Below are 17,978 nucleotides of genomic sequence, written 5' to 3' on the forward strand. Positions count from 1 at the left end.
TGAGATAACACATGAAGAGCGTGAACACGATTTTCGCTCTGAGTTGCATCCTAGTGAAGGTGAAGAGCGAGATACTGATAGCATTTCTTATTCCTTTGGGAAAGGAAAATAATTTCAGATAGTCATCACAGCCTCTAGAGCGCGTTTTGAAAAGTCCAGCATGTAATTTGGTCAGGGTTGCCTTTCCTCTGGTAGTATGGTGAAGGAACCAAGAAGACATACAATTAAAAAAATTACTTTTGCGAAAGCGAACTATTCAGAGAACAACTGCAATCTAGTTAATGAATTAGACATGACTGAATCGACATTTGCCTGTTTGAAACCCGGAATGCCGTTGATAGGATGCTGCAGCCTCCAGAGCCTCTCAAAATGCTCGTGCAGAAAGATTCACCAATTTCATGGAAAAGATGGTGTGTCTGCCCTTCTAATCTGAATGAGAAAACTAACCAGTCCAGCAGCATCTGCACAAATCACATATGTGGAACGCGCACGATGCTTGTTTGTAAAGTGTGCATCTCACAAAATGAATGAGAATCGATACAAAATAACCTTTTCATTTTGCTTCATTGTGTACAGTAGAGAAGAAAATATTTTAATCACCTCTTGTTCTAACAGTTATATCTATTTGCCATACATGATAATATTTGTCATACACTATACATTTTATATGTTTTTCTTATTATCCTCCAATCTTGCAAATCCTCAAGAAGTTCATAAAGACTATTATTCAAAGTTTATGTAACATATTAAGTTTTGTAATTACCATCAACATACTCTGTTATATGATTTGGTAACCATTCATGTGTTTTCTATACTTGTCAAAGGATCATATAAAGAATGTTTCATAATGTTAATGTGACTGTAATACTGTTTTCTCAATTTTATTGTTAAACAAATAAGAAAAGAGATGATAATGGCCTTAACAAAATTAATAAACAAAATATTAACAGAGGATTAATAAACAAAATATTAACAGAGGTAGTGTACCCAAATGTCTAAAAATATGCATAATCAATCAGGTCTATAAGAAAGGTAGAACATCAACACCTGACAATAACTGACCCATTTCAGTACTCCCAACTATTTCCAGAATAACAGAGTACTGTATTCACCAGCATATGAACAAATATTTTGAACATAATAACCTAATCTGTCCTGCACAGTATGGCTTTAGATCTACCCACTCTACTGAGAAAGCAGTTGACAGCACTATAACAACAGTATATGACTGTCTTGAAAATTTGTCAGTAAATTTTGTGACACTACTGGACTTAAAAACAGCCTTTGATGCTGTGTCCCATGTTATCCTAATAAGAAAGCTACAGTTCCATCGAATTGGGGATAAGACCATCCTCCTACTGCAGTCATACCTAAGTAATAGAAAACAATAATAAAACATCAGATCCTTTACCTGTTAAAAAAGGAGTGCCACAGGGCTCCGTTTTTGGGCTATTTCTGTTCATTATATATATATAAATGGTCTGCCTTCCATATTGCTCTGTGACACCAGACTATATGCAGATAACACCACATTAATAGTTCAGAACACTAATATGGATGAGTAACAGCTGAATGTAGCAATAGCAGTAGATGTATGTACCTCCTGGTTTCAGGCTAATGCACTACACATAAATAATACCAAAACAGACAACATTGTATTTAATCTGAATTCCCCCAAGAAAGAAAATAAATCAGTGAAACTTCATCATCCTAATGTAAACTTCTCATTTCGTTCCTGTGTGCATGATGGTTACTGCATTTTTGCGGAAAATAGGTGACCAAAGAGCTTCTATCTTTAACACCTATTTGCAAGGATTGTACTGAGCTGACGATAATTGCAAGTGGTTGGTTTTTTAAGTAAAATGGGAAGTTTAGTTAGCATTACTCATCTGACACTTACTTTAAATACTTTTAAATTTGCACCGTACTTTCATTTCAGTGGCCAACGGGCTACACGGTAGCGGAGGCTGTGTGACGTGGACTGGTCGGTTTTTTAGGTTAGAAGGCCTTGGGAAAGTACGGGGTGGGCTGCAATCTCAAAGGGTGCATGGCAAATACAGGACGTGCTTGGATCAAGGAACAGTCGGAATTGTAGTTGTAAATTGTTGTAGTTGTGCTGGGAAAGTCCTTGATCTTCAAGCGCTAATAGAAAGCACAGAAGCTGAAATCGTTATAGGTACAGAAAGCTGGCTAAAGCCTGAAATAAGTTCTGCGGAAATTTGTATGAAGTCTCAGACGGTGTTCAGGAAAGATAGATTAGGCAGAATTGGTGGTGGAGTGTTTGCGTCTGTCAGTAGTGGTTTATCTTGTAGTGAAGTCGAAGTAGATACTCCGTGCGAATTGGTATGGGTGGAGGTTATACTTAACAGCTGAACTAAGTTAATAATTGGCTCCTCCTACCGACCCCCAGACTCCGATGATATAGTTGCTGAACAGTTCAGAGAAAATTTGAGTTTCGTAACAAATAAATACCCCACTCATACGGTTATTGTTGGTGGGGACTTCAACCTTCCCTCGATATGTTGGCAAAAATACTTGTTCAAAACCGGTGGCAGGCAGAAAACATCTTCCGAGATTGTCCTAAATACTTTCTCCAAAAATTATTTCGAGCAGTTAGTCCACGAACCCACACGAATTATAAATGGTTGCGAAAACACACTTGACCTCTTAGCCACAAAAAATTCAGAGCTAATAGAGAGCACCATGACTGATACAGGGATTAGTGATCACAAGGTCATTGTAGCTAGGCTCAATACCGTTTCTTCCTAATCCACCAGAAACAAACGCAAAACAATTTTATTTAAAAAAGCGGATAAATTGTCACTAGAAGCCTTCCTAAGAGACAATCTCCGTTCCTTCCGAACTGACTATGCAAATGTAGACGAGATGTGGCTCAAATTCAAAGATATGATAGCAACAGCAATTGAGAGATTCATAACTCATAAATTGGTAAGAGATAGAACTGATCCCCCATGGTACACAAAACAGGTCCGAACGCTGTTGTCAGTCCAGAACCGCGCGACTGCTACGGTCGCAGGTTCAACTCCTGCCTCGGGCTTGGTTGTGTGTGATGTCCTTAGGTTAGTTAGGTTTAAGTAGTTCTAAGTTCTAGGGGACTGATGACCTGAGATGTTAAGTTCCATAGTGTTCAGAGCCATTTGAACCATTTTTTTGAACGCTGTTGCAGACGCTACGGAAAAAGCATGCGAAGTTCAGAAGAATGCGAAATCCTGAAGATTGGCTAAAATTTACAGACCCGTGAAATTTGGCACGGACTTCAATGCGAGATGACTTTAATAGGTTCCACAACGAAACATTGTCTCGAAATTTGGTAGAAAATCCGAAGAAATTCTGGTCATATGTAAAGTACACAAGGGGCAAGACGCAGTCAATACCTTCGCTGCGCAGTGCCGATGGTACTGTTACCGACGACTTAAGCGGAGTTATTGAATGCAGTTTTCCGAAATTCCTTCATCAGGGAAGACGAATGGAATATTCCAGAATTTGAAACACGAACAGCTGCTAGCATGAGTTTCTTAGAAGTAGATACCTTAGGGGTTGCGAAGCAACTCAAATCGCTTGATACGGGCAAGTCTTCAGGTCTAGATTGTATACCGATTACGCTGATACAATAGCTCCCTACTTAGCAATCATATAGAACCGCTCGCTCACCGATAGATCTGTACCTACAGATTGGAGAATTGCGCAGGTCGCACCAGTGTTTAAGAAGGGTAGTAGGAGTAATCCATCGAACTACAGACCTATATCATTGACGTCGGTTTGCAGTAGGATTTTGGAGCATATAATGTATTCAAACATTATGAATCACCTCGAACAGAACGATCTATTCATACGTAATCAGCATGGTTTCAGAAAACATCGTTCTTGTGCAATGCAGCTAGCTCTTTATTCGCGCGAAGTAATGGCCGCTATCGACAGGGGATCTCAAGTTGATTCCGTATTTCTAGATTTCCGGAAAGCTTTTGACACCGTTCCCCACAAGCGACTTCTAATCAAGCTGCCGGCCTATGGGGTATCGTCTCAGTTGTGCGACTGGATTCGTGATTTCCTGTCAGGAAGGTCGCAGTTCGTAGTAATAGACAGCCAATCATTGTGTAAAACTAAAGTGATATCAGGTGTTCCCCAGGGAAGCGTCCTGGGACCTCTGCTGTTCCTGATCTATATAAATGACCAGGGTGACAATCTGAGCAGTTCTCTTAGGTTGTTCGCAGATGATGCAGTAATTTACCATCTAGTAAGGTTATTCGAAGACCAGTATCAGTTGCAAAGCGATTTAGAAAAGATTGCTGTATGGTGTGGCAGGTGGCAGTTACCGCTAAATAACGAAAAGTGTGAGGTGATCCACACGAGTTCCAAAAGAAATCCGTTGGAATTCGATTACTCGATAAATAGTACAATTCTCAAGGCTGTCAATTCAACTAAGCACCTGGGTGTTAAAATTACGAACAACTTCAGTTGGAAAGACCACATAGATAATATTGTGGGGAAGGCGAGCCAAAGGTTGCGTTTCATTGGCAGGACACTTAGAAGATGCAAGAAGTCCACTAAAGAGACAGCTTACACTACACTCGTTCGTCCTCTGTTTCAGGCTCTGTCTTAGGCTGATACTGATCTTCGGCCTGACATGGCTGCTTGTCCTGTTCCAGAGGTTGCCCCTCAGTCTGCAAGATCCGGGCGGTCGCAGAGGGTGGGCTTACTGGTAGTTGGGAGCTTCAATGTCAGGCGCTTAATGGGGTCCCTTAGGGATATGGCAGCAAGAGAGGGGAAGAAAACCAATGTGCACTCCGTGTGCATACCGAGGGGAGTCATTCCAGATGTGGAAAGGGTCCTTCCAGATGCCATGAAGGGTACAGGGTGCACCCATTTGCAGGTGGTCGCTCATGTCGGCACCAATGATGTGTGTCGCTATGGATCCGAGGAAATCCTCTCTGGCTTCCGGCGGCTATCTGATTTGGTGAAGACTGCCAGTCTCGCTAGCGGGATGAAAGCAGAGCTCACCATCTGCAGCATCGTCGACAGGACTGACTGCGGACCTTTGGTACAGAGCCGAGTGGAGGGTCTGAATCAGAGGCTGAGACGGTTCTGTGACCGTGTGGGCTGCAGATTCCTCGACTTGCGCCATAGGGTGGTGGGGTTTCGGGTTGCCCTGGATAGGTCAAGAGTCCACTACAGGCAACAAGCGGCTACACGGGTAGCAGGGGTTGTGTGGCGTGGGCTGGGCGGTTTTTTAGGTTAGATGGCCTTGGGCAAGTACAGAAAGGGCAACAGCCTCAACGGGTGCAGGGCAAAGTCAGGACATGCGGGGACCAAGCAGCAATCGGTATTGTAATTGTAAACTGTCGAAGCTGCGTTGGTAAAGTACCGGAACTTCAAGCGCTGATAGAAAGCACCGAAGCTTAAATCGTTATAGCTACAGAAAGCTGGTTGAAGCCAGAGATAAATTCTGCCGAAATTTTTACAAACGTACAGACGGTGTTTAGAAAGGATAGATTGCATGCAACCGGTGGTGGAGTGTTCGTCGCTGTTAGTAGTAGTTTATCTTGTAGTGAAATAGAAGTGGATAGTTCCTGTGAATTATTATGGGTGGAAGTTACACTCAACAACCGAGCTAGGTTAATAATTGGGTCCTTTTACCTACCTCCCGACTCAGCAGCATTAGTGGCAGAACAACTGAGAGAAAATTTGGAATACATTTCACATAAATTTTCTCAGCATGTTATAGTCTTAGGTGGAGATTTCAATTTACCAGATATAGACTGGGACACTCAGATGTTTAGGACGGGTGGTAGGGACAGAGCATCAAGTGACATTATACTGAGTGCACTATCCGAAAATTACCTCGAGCAATTAAACAGAGAACCGACTCGTGGAGATAACATCTTGGACCTACTTATAACAAAGAGACCCGAACTTTTCGACTCTGTAAGTGCAGAACAGGGAATCAGTGATCATAAGGCCGTTGCAGCATCCCTGAATATGGAAGTTAATAGGAATATAAAAAAAGGGAGGAAGGTTTATCTGTTTAGCAAGATTAATAGAAGGCAGATTTCAGACTACCTAACAGATCAAAACGAAAATTTCTGTTCCGACACTGACAATGTTGAGTGTTTATGGAAAAAGTTCAAGGCAATCGTAAAATGCGTTTCAGACAGGTACGTAAAACTGTGAGGGCCGAGAAAAACCCACCGTGGTTCAACAACAAAGTTAGGAAACTACTGCGAAAGCAAAGAGAGCTTCACTCCAAGTTTAAACGCAGCCAAAACCTCTCAGACAAACAGAAGCTAAACGATGTCAAAGTTAGCGTAAGGAGGGCTATGCGTGAAGCGTTCAGTGAATTCGAAAGTAAATTTCTATGTACCGACTTGACAGAAAATCCTAGGAAGTTCTGGTCTTACGTTAAATCCGTAAGTGGCTTGAAACAGCATATCCAGACACTCCGGGATGATGATGGCATTGAAACAGAGGATGACACGCGTAAAGCTGAAATACTAAACACCTTTTTCCAAAGTTGTTTCACAGAGGAAGACCGCACTGCAGTTCCTTCTCTAAATCCTCGCACAAACGAAAAAATGGCTGACATCGAAATAAGTGTCCAAGGAATAGAAAAGCAACTGGAATCACTCAACAGAGGAAAGTCCACTGGACCTGACGGGATACCAATTCGATTCTACACAGAGTACGCGAAAGAACTTGCCCCCCTTCTAACAGCCGTGTACTGCAAGTCTCTAGAGGAACGGAAGGTTCCAAATGATTGGAAAAGAGCACAGGTAGTCCCAGTCTTCAAGAAGGGTCGTCGAGCAGATGCGCAAAACTATAGACCTATATCTCTGACGTCGACCTGTTGTAGAATTTTAGAACATGTTTTTTGCTCGAGTATCATGTCGTTTTTGGAAACCCAGAATCTACTATGTAGGAGTCAACATGGATTCCGGAAACAGCGATCGTGTGAGACCCAACTCGCTTTATTTGTTCATGATACCCAGAAAATATTAGATACAGGCTCCCAGGTAGATGCTATTTTTCTTGACTTCCGGAAGGCGTTCGATACAGTTCCGCACTGTCGCCTGATAAACAAAGTAAGAGCCTACGGAATATCAGACCAGCTGTGTGGCTGGATTGAAGAGTTTTTAGCAAACAGAACACAGCATGTTGTTCTCAATGGAGAGACGTCTACAGACGTTAAAGTAACCTCTGGCGTGCCACAGGGGAGTGTTATGAGACCATTGCTTTTCACAATATATATAAATGACCTAGTAGATAGTGTTGGAAGTCCCATGCGGCTTTTCGCGGATGATGCTGTAGTATACAGAGAAGTTGCAGCATTAGAAAATTGTAGCGAAATGCAGGAAGATCTGCAGCGGATAGGCACTTGGTATAGGGAGTGGCAACTGACACTTAACATAGACAAATGTAATGTATTGCGAATACATAGAAAGAAGGATCCTTTATTGTATGATTATAAGATAGCAGAAGAAACACTGGTAGCAGTTACTTCTGTAAAATATCTGGGAGTATGTGTGCGGAAAGATTTGAAGTGGAATGATCATATAAAATTAATTGTTGTTAAGGCAGGTACCAGGTTCAGATTCATTGGGAGAGTCCTTAGAAAATGTAGTCCATCAACAAAGGAGGTGGCTTACAAAACACTCGTTCGACCTATACTTGAGTATTGCTCATCAGTGTGGGATCCGTACCAGATCGGGTTGACGGAGGAGACAGAGAAGATCCAAAGAAGAGCGGCGCGTTTCGTCACAGGGTTATTTGGTAAGCGTGATAGCGTTATGGAGATGTTTAACGAACTCAAGTGGCAGACTCTGCAAGAGAGGCGCTCTGCATCGCGGTGTAGCTTGCTCGCCAGGTTTCGAGAGGGTGCGTTTCTGGATGAGGTATCGAATATATTGCTTCCCCCTACTTATACCTCCCGAGGAGATCACGAATGTAAAATTAGACAGATTAGAGCGTGCACGGAGGCTTTCAGACAGTCGTTCTTCCCGCGAACCATACGCGACTGGAACAGGAAAGGGAGGTAATGACAGTGGCACGTAAAGTGCCCTCCGCCACACACCGTTGGGTGGCTTGCGGAGTATAAATGTAGATGTAGATGTAGAATATTGCTGCGCAGTGTGGGATCCTTACCAGGTGGGATTGACGGAGGACATCGAAAGGGTGCAAAAAAGGGCAGCTCGTTTTGTATTATCACATAATAGGGGAGAGAGTGTGGCAGATATGATACGCGAGTTGGGATGGAAGTCATTAAAGCAAAGACGTTTCTCGTCGCGGCGAGATCTATTTACGAAATTTCAGTCACCAACTGTCTCTTCCGAATGCGAAAATATTTTGTTGAGCCCAACCTACATAGGTAGGAATGATCATCGAAATAAAATAAGAGAAATCAGAACTCGAACAGAAAGGTTTGGGTGTTCGTTTCCCCACGCGCTGTTCAGGAGTGGAATGGTAGGGAGACAGTGTGATTGTGGTTCGATGAACCTTCTGCCAAGCACTTAAATGTGAATTGCAGAGTAGTCATGTAGATGTAGATGATGAATGCTGTACTGACGAATTCTATACAGGTGGACTTTAGCATGCTGTGGCCTTCTACAACTAAGAGCAGCAAGTTACGTTTCATATATCGGGGCATACTATTTTGCTTGCATACATTGTTATTAGTCATGGCCTATGATTTTAAAACTGTCATCAGTATTGTTAACAAATTTTGCATTTTACTGAACTCCAGCTCTTTGATCACCCATTTTCAGCAAAAATGCTGTAACCATCGTGTACACAGAAACGAAATTAGAAGTTAACTCTAACATCACACTGTGACTAGACCTAACTGATGTCTCAGAACTTCAGTTTGTTTACGGGGTCAGATGCAATAATGCTTACCAATAAGCTACTGGACAACTTCAGATAGACTGATGCAATTCTTCTACGATATGTGTAATTGGTTGACAAAATTAGGATATCTACATCTACGTCTGTACTCTGCAAACCACTGTGAGGTGCTTGGCAGAGGGTATGTTCCATTTCACCAGTTATTCGGATTTCTTCCTGTTCTATTCACCTATGGAGTACAGGAAAATGATTGTTTGAATGTCTCTGTGTGTGCAGTAATGATTCTACTCTTATCCTCACTATTCCTATTGGAGCAATAAGTAGGGGGTTGTAGTATACTCCTAGAGTCATAATTTAAAGCCCGTTATCGAAACCTTGTAAGCACTCGGGACAGTTGGCATCTATCTTCAAGTCTCTTCCAGTTCAGTTCCTTCAGTACCTTTTACTAAAATGTAAACGTTGGGAATCACCACAGAATTCATCAACCGACCACGGCATAGCAGCCCGGATAATTATAATGGACATTCAGTACCTCTGTGGCTCTCCCGGTCAAAAAAACCTGTGACCATTGATGCTGCCCTTCTCTAAATACGTTCAATATACCCTGTTAGTCCTATTTGGTATGAATCCCACACACTTGAGCAATACGCTAGGATGGGTCGTACAAATGATCTGTAAGCAATCTCATTTGTAGAGTGACTGCACTTCCCCAGTAGTCTACCAATAAACCAAAGTCAATCACCTGCTTTACTTACAACAGAGCCTATGTGATCAATCCATTTCATACCCCTGCAAAGTGCTACACTCAGGTATTTGCATGAGTTAGCCGATTCCAATTGACTAATGATATTACAGTCATAGAATACTACATTTTTTCGTTTTGTGATGTGCAAAATTTTAAATTTCAAATTATGCTTTAGTGTTATACGTTTGTGTCTGTTATTTTGACAACTGCATCATTTCTGAAGGTAATTGTGTACTTACATATAGTTTAATGGGACAATTTTAACATTTAAAAAAATCATACTCTGGGTAGTTTCAAACACGAGAACATTGTGAGCGTGAATCTACATCTAACTGACTGAACTTTGGTGACGTCCCTAGCAAACCTGTCAGCTTTACCATTTACAAAACGTAATGAGAGATCTTTTTTCCACAAGTTGGCAAGTTCACACTTCCAAAAGAAAATAAAAGGCATCAGTAACTTCCAGCATTGCAGTGAAAATACCTGTTGAGAATATAATGAACTGCTCCTTTAATTCGTCTGAAAGAATGGCTACCTTACGTCTCGAATTATCACAAAAGCCAAGACAAGGCCTCTGTCACCACCGATGCAGAGTGTACATGTCATAATGACTTCACACAGGACCCTGCCAAAGTGAACTTAATGTCTTCCTCTGCCAATACGGTGCTTTAACATGGACAATATTTTGCGGCAGTTTGTGGGTGTAATAGTGTTGTTGTCAACATAGTTGCAAGGTGACTGCAAATCAGACCAATATTGCGGTACGGCTGGACAGTATTGCTGATGTAGCCGGGTGTTGCAAGTGTCGTTCACCAGGGTTTGAGAATATTCTTATGGCCAGACCGTATCTGTCTCTGACCTTGTCTCTCAATACAGCGTCGCTCCCCCTCTCACATTTGCCTCCTCTGACCAACAGCGCTGCAGTTACGTGATTGAATTTGTAGTGTCTGAGTGGAAACAAAATTGTTTTGTTTCTATTCGAAAGTTATGTACGAGCACAGAGCCAGTTGTTTTGTTTGTCTACAACAGAAAGAACTATGGTTTTCATAAGTGATACATTTATGACCAGAACTAATGGATGTAGAAAACAATGTGTACTAAAATCTGCTGCAGTGAGGCATACTTTATTATTTGTATTCTTTGTGAGTTTTTTCACATCCGTTTCCATGCTCATAACAGCATCTTGCCAGCTGCTACTATTCTCGTGAACAAAAGAAAAATATTAACATTAAAAATTGGATTTAACTTGCGTTAATTGTATCCTTGAGTCATACAAAAGCGGTGCATGCTTCTGGTACCGGTACAAAGAGGCTTAATGATGAACAGCACATAGTAAAGAGGTAAACACGACAATTAATTAATTATTGTTTGTTCTGTTAATCTCTACTATAGTGGTCAATGATAATAATAAGCCATATCTGAAAAACAAATGTATGAAAATAGTATTCACTATAAATAATTAATTATTGTTTGTTTTGTTTTTCTTTACTATACAATGCACGAGATATATATTTATATATGTTTTACCACCGTAGGCCTATGTTATTAATTTACTGTATAATTACAAACTCATAAAATGTAACATGACAACTTCTGTATCATTGTATATGATAAAATGGATACTCAATAAATAACAATAACAAATCTCTCTATGAATCGCTGGCTGCTAAAGCCCCAAAGGTACTAGCCAATCGGGCTGTAACTGATATACATTCACCACATTTACATGGAGGCCCCAAAACCGGATTTCGTAAACCGATCTCCCAATACCGTTACTGGGTAGACATGTAAACACTTCAAAATCGATTCTGGAAATCCGCTTCTAGTTATCGGTTATCCATTTCCGCAATCGAATTTCGCTTCCGACGCAACCTGTTTTGAAACGAGCTTGTGTTTTCAAGCTACGTCTTATTTTCAGACGATTCGGTTAATATGGACTTACTGTGCAGCGAAAGATTGGCAGAAATATTAGAGTGAGCATGACGCTATCCACCTGTGATATTAAAGTGAACAGAAATAACTATTATGTTGACTGAATAAGTTACTCGATCAGCTGTTTTCCAGATGCCATATTTAATTGGGCTGGAAAACCCTCTTTAAAATTTAACACGTATACACGAGAATGAAAAACGGTTTCCGAAATTCGGTTTTCGTCTTTCGGAAGTGCGTCGCATGTAAACGTAGTGATTCTCTCTTATTTGTATTGGTTTAACCAATTCTCGAACGTTATATTTATACAATACATATTCCAATTCGTGAAACTTCCTGGCAGATTAAAACTGTGTGCCCGACCGAGACTCGAACTCGGGACCTTTGCCTTTCGCGGGCAAGTGCTCTACCATCTGAGCTACCGAAGTATGACTCATGCCCGGTTCTCACAGCTTTACTTCTTCCAGTATCTCGTCTCCTGCCTTCCAAACTTTACAGAAGCTCTCCTGCGAACCTTGCAGAACTAGCACTCCTGAAAAAAAGGATACTGCGGAGACATGGCTTAGCCACAGCCTGGGGGATGTTTCCAGAATGAGATTTTCACTCTGCAGCGGAGTGTGCCCTGATATGAAACTTCCTGGCAGATTAAAACAGTTTTAATCTGCCAGGAAGTTTCATATCAGTGCACACTCCGCTGCAGAGTGAAAATCTCATTCTGATTCCAATTCGTGTTTCGATATTCTGCAATAAATAATCTATGTATCCACCATCAGTTCGTGAGTTAAATTTTCTGATGTTTTCCGATTACGGTACTTAAAAAAAGGAAGCAAATACAAAGCCCCTCATTCCCACTAGCTCTTTCGTTCATTTTGTGGCGATAATGTGGGCCTTCTGGTCTGGTAATATTTTGCCACTAATGTTGCCAACATCTGGCTTCAATTCGTGTGCAAGCATTGTTGCAGCTAAACATTTCCTAGCTATATCGACGGCCAATGGTGCAATTTATCCTGCTTGTGTAAATATAGAGAGGAAAACAGTGTCTTATCTAAAAAGCTCCAAAAACTTTCATACATGTTATTAGAATGTGTATGAAAATATAGAAAAGCTATGATTATCAGTTTTCAGTTCAGTCGTTTAATTTGTTAGATGGCGTATCAACTGGGGGGGGGGGGGGGGGGGGGAGAGGCACGAGGGGCCCTCCCCCAAATTCACGTGGAGTTTTATTTGATCTCTAGGCAGAGCCTGTGAATCAACTATGCTGCCGCCAAGAAATATGGGATCAGAATTTTTGTTGGCACCGATTATTGCTTTTAACTGAAGCACCTTATATTGAAGTGTCAAAGAAATTGGTACAGATAATATATTCAAATACAGAGATATGTAAACTGTCAGAATATGGCGCTGTGGTCGGCAACACCTGTATAAGACAAAAAGTGTCTGGCGCAGTTGAAAGGTCGGTTGCTGCTGCTACAATGGCAGGTTATCAAGATTTAAGTGAGTTTGAACATGGTGTTATAGTCTTTGAGGTAGCGATGAAGCGGCGATTTTGGTGTACAACTATTTCGCGAGTGTACTGTGAATATGATGAGTCCGGTAAAACATCAAATCTCATACATCGCTGGGGCCGGAAAAAGGTCCTGCAAGAACGGGACCAACGACGACTGAAGAGAATCGTTCAACTTGACAGACGTGCAACCCTTTTGCAAACTGCTGCAGATGTCAGTGGTGGACCATCAATAAATGTCAGCGTGCGAACCATTCAGTGAAACATATGGGCTTTCGGAGCCAAAGGCCCACTCATGTAACCCTGATGACAGCACGACACAAAGCTTTACGCCTCGCCTGGGCTCATCAACACCGATATTGGGGTGTTGATGACTGGAAACTTGTTGCCTAGTCGGATGGGCCTTGTTTCAAATTGTATCGCTTGGATGGACCTGTACAGGTATGGAGAGAACCTCATGACTCCAAGGACCCTGTTCAAGATGGTGGAGGCTCTTTAATTGTGCGAGGAATGTGCAGTTGGAGTGATGTGGGAGCCCTGATACGTTTAGACACGACTCTGACAGGTGACACGTACGTAAGCATCCTGTCTGATCACCTACAGCCATTCATGTCCACTGTGCATTCCGAAGGCTTGGGCAATTCCAGCAGGACCATGCAATGTCCTACACATCCGGAATTGCTATGGAATGGCTACAAGAACACTATTCTCAGTTAAAACACTTCCGCTGGCCATCAAACTCGACAGACATGAACATTATTGAGCATATCTGGGATGCCTTGCAACGTTCTGTTCGAAAGAGATCTCCACCCACTCGTTATCTTACAGATTTACGGACATCCATGCAGGATTCATGGTGTTGGTTCCCTTCAGCACTACTTCAGATGTGCTGTTCAAAAGAGATCACCCACTCGTTATCTTACGGATTTATGGACATCCATGCAGGATTCATGGTGTCGGTTCCCTCCAGCACTACTTCAGATATTAGTTTAGTATATGTCACATCGTGTTGTAGCACTTCTCATGCTCGCGGGGGTCCTACATGATATTAGGCAGATGTACCAGTTCCTTTGGCTCTTCAGTGTATCTGACATAAATGGCCATATCTTTTGCCTGCACTGTCTCATAAACTAACGTTTATTATAACCCTCCAAAATTAAATAGCTCGCCCCCCCCCCACTTCAGATTCTGAGGGGGCGAGTTACGGTTTCTGCCCCCCCCCCCCCCCCCCACAGAAAAAAGAAATTGGCTTGGAGTTTTATTTGATCTCTAGGCAGAGCCAGTGAACAAACTATGTTGCCGTCAAGAAATACGGTATCAGTATTTTTGTTGGCAGCGATTTTTGCTTTTGATTGAAGCATCTTACAGAATCTACACATTGTGTCCTCTCCCTTCTTTGGCCGGCCGCGGTGGTCTAGCAGTTCTAGGCGCTCAGTCCGGAACTGTGCGACTGCTACGGTCGCAGGTTCGAATCCTGCCTCAGGCATGGATGTGTGTGATGTCCTTAGGTTAGTTAGGTTTAAGTAGTTCTAACTTCTAGGGGACTGATGACCACAGCTGTTAAGTCCCATAATGCTCAGAGCCATTTGAACCTCTCCCTTCTTTCCATTTTTCAGTCTGTGTCTCTTAATGTGGGACAATCCATGTATGCATATGTAACTAATTGTGCATAGCACTTTCGAACAGGTGAACTGCAGACTAGACACTGCGCTGAGTTTGGGGGAGGGGTTCTAGACTTAAGGCAGAAATCATGACTGTAAAAATTTGGTTTTGCTGTCACTTTACGTAATAATACACCTGTGTAATAATACACTGTTCAAAACAAGTGCCATCACCTTCATTACTGTTCGATTCACCTTGAATCTAAGTTCATACACGTTCGTAGATCTGCAGGTGGTACAAACTTTTTTAGATCCCAAATGTGAGAAGGGGCAGTATTCTAACACTCCCCCCTTTTCCTTCCCTTCTCGACCACCATGCTTTCACGCCATAGCTACATGACAACGCATTGTTGCTCTGGTAACAAACGTGAAACATGTACAGTGTAGCCAGTGATTTTTCTCCAGTTTTCTATATGGAGATAAAGACACACAAACAGTTGATTTGCAGTTTCTAGGTGATATGAGTGAAGAGCCTGTGTAATTATTTTATTTGTCACAAATCTCCTAACTCAATATTGATTGTTCTCAGTAGTTTCAGTAGTTCATTGAAGAATGCCCACACTTCTCAGTGAGTCTTTTATGAGAAGAGGCGGGGGAGGGTGGGGGGGGGGGGAACTACGGCGTACCCCAAAGTATTTCCAAATTCCAAAAAGATGCCAGTTATTTCCGATACAGTTGAAATGCTTTTGAGTTAAATGACGCACCAAATCTCAAAGACAAACCGACAAAACAGTGGCTGGATCTACACTGAAATACTCAGAATTCACTTGAGGTCAGCCCCAAGGATTCAAGCAGGAGAAAGGGGAGGAAATGTTTCAGGAATAATTAACAACGATGGCTGAATAACCATTCCCTACCACTACAACAAAGCAAGTAGAGATTCAGTCAACAAAGGTGTCGATAGTCACTAAGTAACAATATAAGTTTAACTCGTACAGAAAGGCACAAACTATGGACACATAACATAGTACCAAGAACTGAGATGGACTAATCCTTGTAAGCTGGAAGAAAACTAGTATTTGGACGCATGCGTTTGAGCTAGGTATGTAGCAAGAAAATCCGTCCATAACCCATTGCAGCTTGTCCTGAAATTAGGCATCATGACAATGCACTCAGATCATCGTATTCTTTCACAGCAAGAGAAAGAAAGTCCACTGCTGTTGCAGGATCAGAAAAGTGAGACGTATGTTCCGAAACATTACTATATAGCAAGTTGTTATAACGTTCATAGTTCATGACACGTACTACATTCACATTTCAGCAGGAAAATTTTAATTAATTTGACTAGTTACAAATATCCCTCATTTATGTCTCATAGGAGTACATAATACATTCATGATTTGAGATATGCTGCTTTGTATAGGGGCCACATTTCTCATAATCAAAGCTGCGGTAGTAGTTAAGCAACACACTCAATTAGTTGTGGCAGTTATTGCTTAACTAATGTCTTTCATGCTAGAAACAGCCCCCAGTTTACTAAGGCATTATACAGGGTGGTCCATTGATAGTGACTGGGCCAAATATCTCACGAAATAAGCGTCAAACGAAAAAACTACAAAGAACGAAACTCGTGTAGCTTGAAGGGGGAAACCAGATGGCGCTATGGTTGGCCCGCTAGATGGCGCTGCCATAGGTCAAACGGATATTAACTGCGTTTTTTTAAAAATAGGAACCCCCATTTTTTATTACATATTCGTGTAGTACGTAAAGAAATATGAATGTTTCAGTTGGACCACTTTTTTCCCTTTGTGATAGATGGCGCTGTAACAGTCACAAACGTATAAGTACGTGGTATCACGTAACATTCAACTAGTGCGGACGGTATTTGCTTCGTGGTACATTACTCGTGTTAAAATGGACCGTTTACCAATTGCGGAAAAGGTCAACATCGTGTTGATGTATGGCTATTGTGATCAAAATGCCCAACGGACGTGTGCTATGTATGCTGCTCGGTATCCTGGACGACATCATCCAAGTATCCAGACCATTCGCCGGATAGTTACGTTAGTTAAGGAAACAGCAATTGTTGTGCCACATGTGAAGCGTCAACCACGACCTGCAACAAATGATGATGCCCAAGTAGGTGTTTTAGCTGCTGTCGTGGCTAGTCCGCACATCAGTAGCAGACAAATTGCGCGAGAATCGGGCATCTCAAAAACGTCGGTGTTGAGAATGCTACATCAACATCTACTGCATCCATACAGTATTTCTATGCACTAGGTACAGTATTTCTATGCACCAGGAATTGCATGGCGACGACTTTGAACGTCGTGTACAGTTCTGCCACTGGGCACAAGAGAAATTTGGGGACGATGACAGATTTTTTGCCCGCGTTCTATTTAGCGACGAAGCGTCATTCACCAACAGCGGTAACGTAAACCGACACTATTGGGCAACGGGAAATCCACGATGGCTGTGACAAGTGGAACATCAGCGACCTTGGCGGGTTAATGTATGGTGTGGCGTTATGGGAGGAAGGATAATTGGCCCCCATTTTATCGATGGCAATCTAAATGGTGCAATGTACACTGATTTCCTATCAGAATGGCGAGGTACTTCCAACATAATGGCTGTCCGGCACATAGCTGATGTGCAGTTGAAGCGGTATTGAATAGCACATTTTATGACAGGTGGATTGGTCGTCGAAGCACCTTACCGCGGACTGTACGTTCACCGGATCTGACGTCCCCGGATTTCTTTCTGGGGGGAAAGTTGAAGGATATTTGCTATCGTGATCCACCGACAACCCCTGACAACATGCGTCAGCGCATTGTCAATGCATGTGCGAACATTACGGAAGGCGAACTACTCGCTGTTGAGAGGAATGGCGTTACACGTATTGCCAAACGCATTGAGGTTGACGGACATCATTTTGAGCATTTAATGCATTAATGTGGTATTTATAGGTAATCACGCTGTAACATGATGCGTTCTCAGAAATGATAAGTTTACAAAGGTACATGTATCACATTGGAACAACCGAAATAAAATGTTGAAACGTACCTACGTTCCGTATTTTAATTTTAAAAAACCTACCTGTTACTAACCGTTCGTCTAAAATTGTGAGCCATATGTTTGTGACTATTACAGAGCCACCTATCACAAAGAGAAAAAAGTTGGACCCAACTAAAACATTCATATTTCTTTACGTACTACACGAATATGTAATAAAAATGGGTTTATGGGGGTTCCTATTTTAAAAAAAAATCGCTGTTGATATCTGTTTGACCTATGGGAGCGCCATCTAGCGGGCCAACCATGGCGCCATCTGGTTTCCCCCTTC

The sequence above is a fragment of the Schistocerca americana genome, chromosome 11 (assembly GCF_021461395.2).
Source record: "Schistocerca americana isolate TAMUIC-IGC-003095 chromosome 11, iqSchAmer2.1, whole genome shotgun sequence".
Classification (NCBI taxonomy): Eukaryota; Metazoa; Arthropoda; class Insecta; order Orthoptera; family Acrididae; genus Schistocerca; species Schistocerca americana.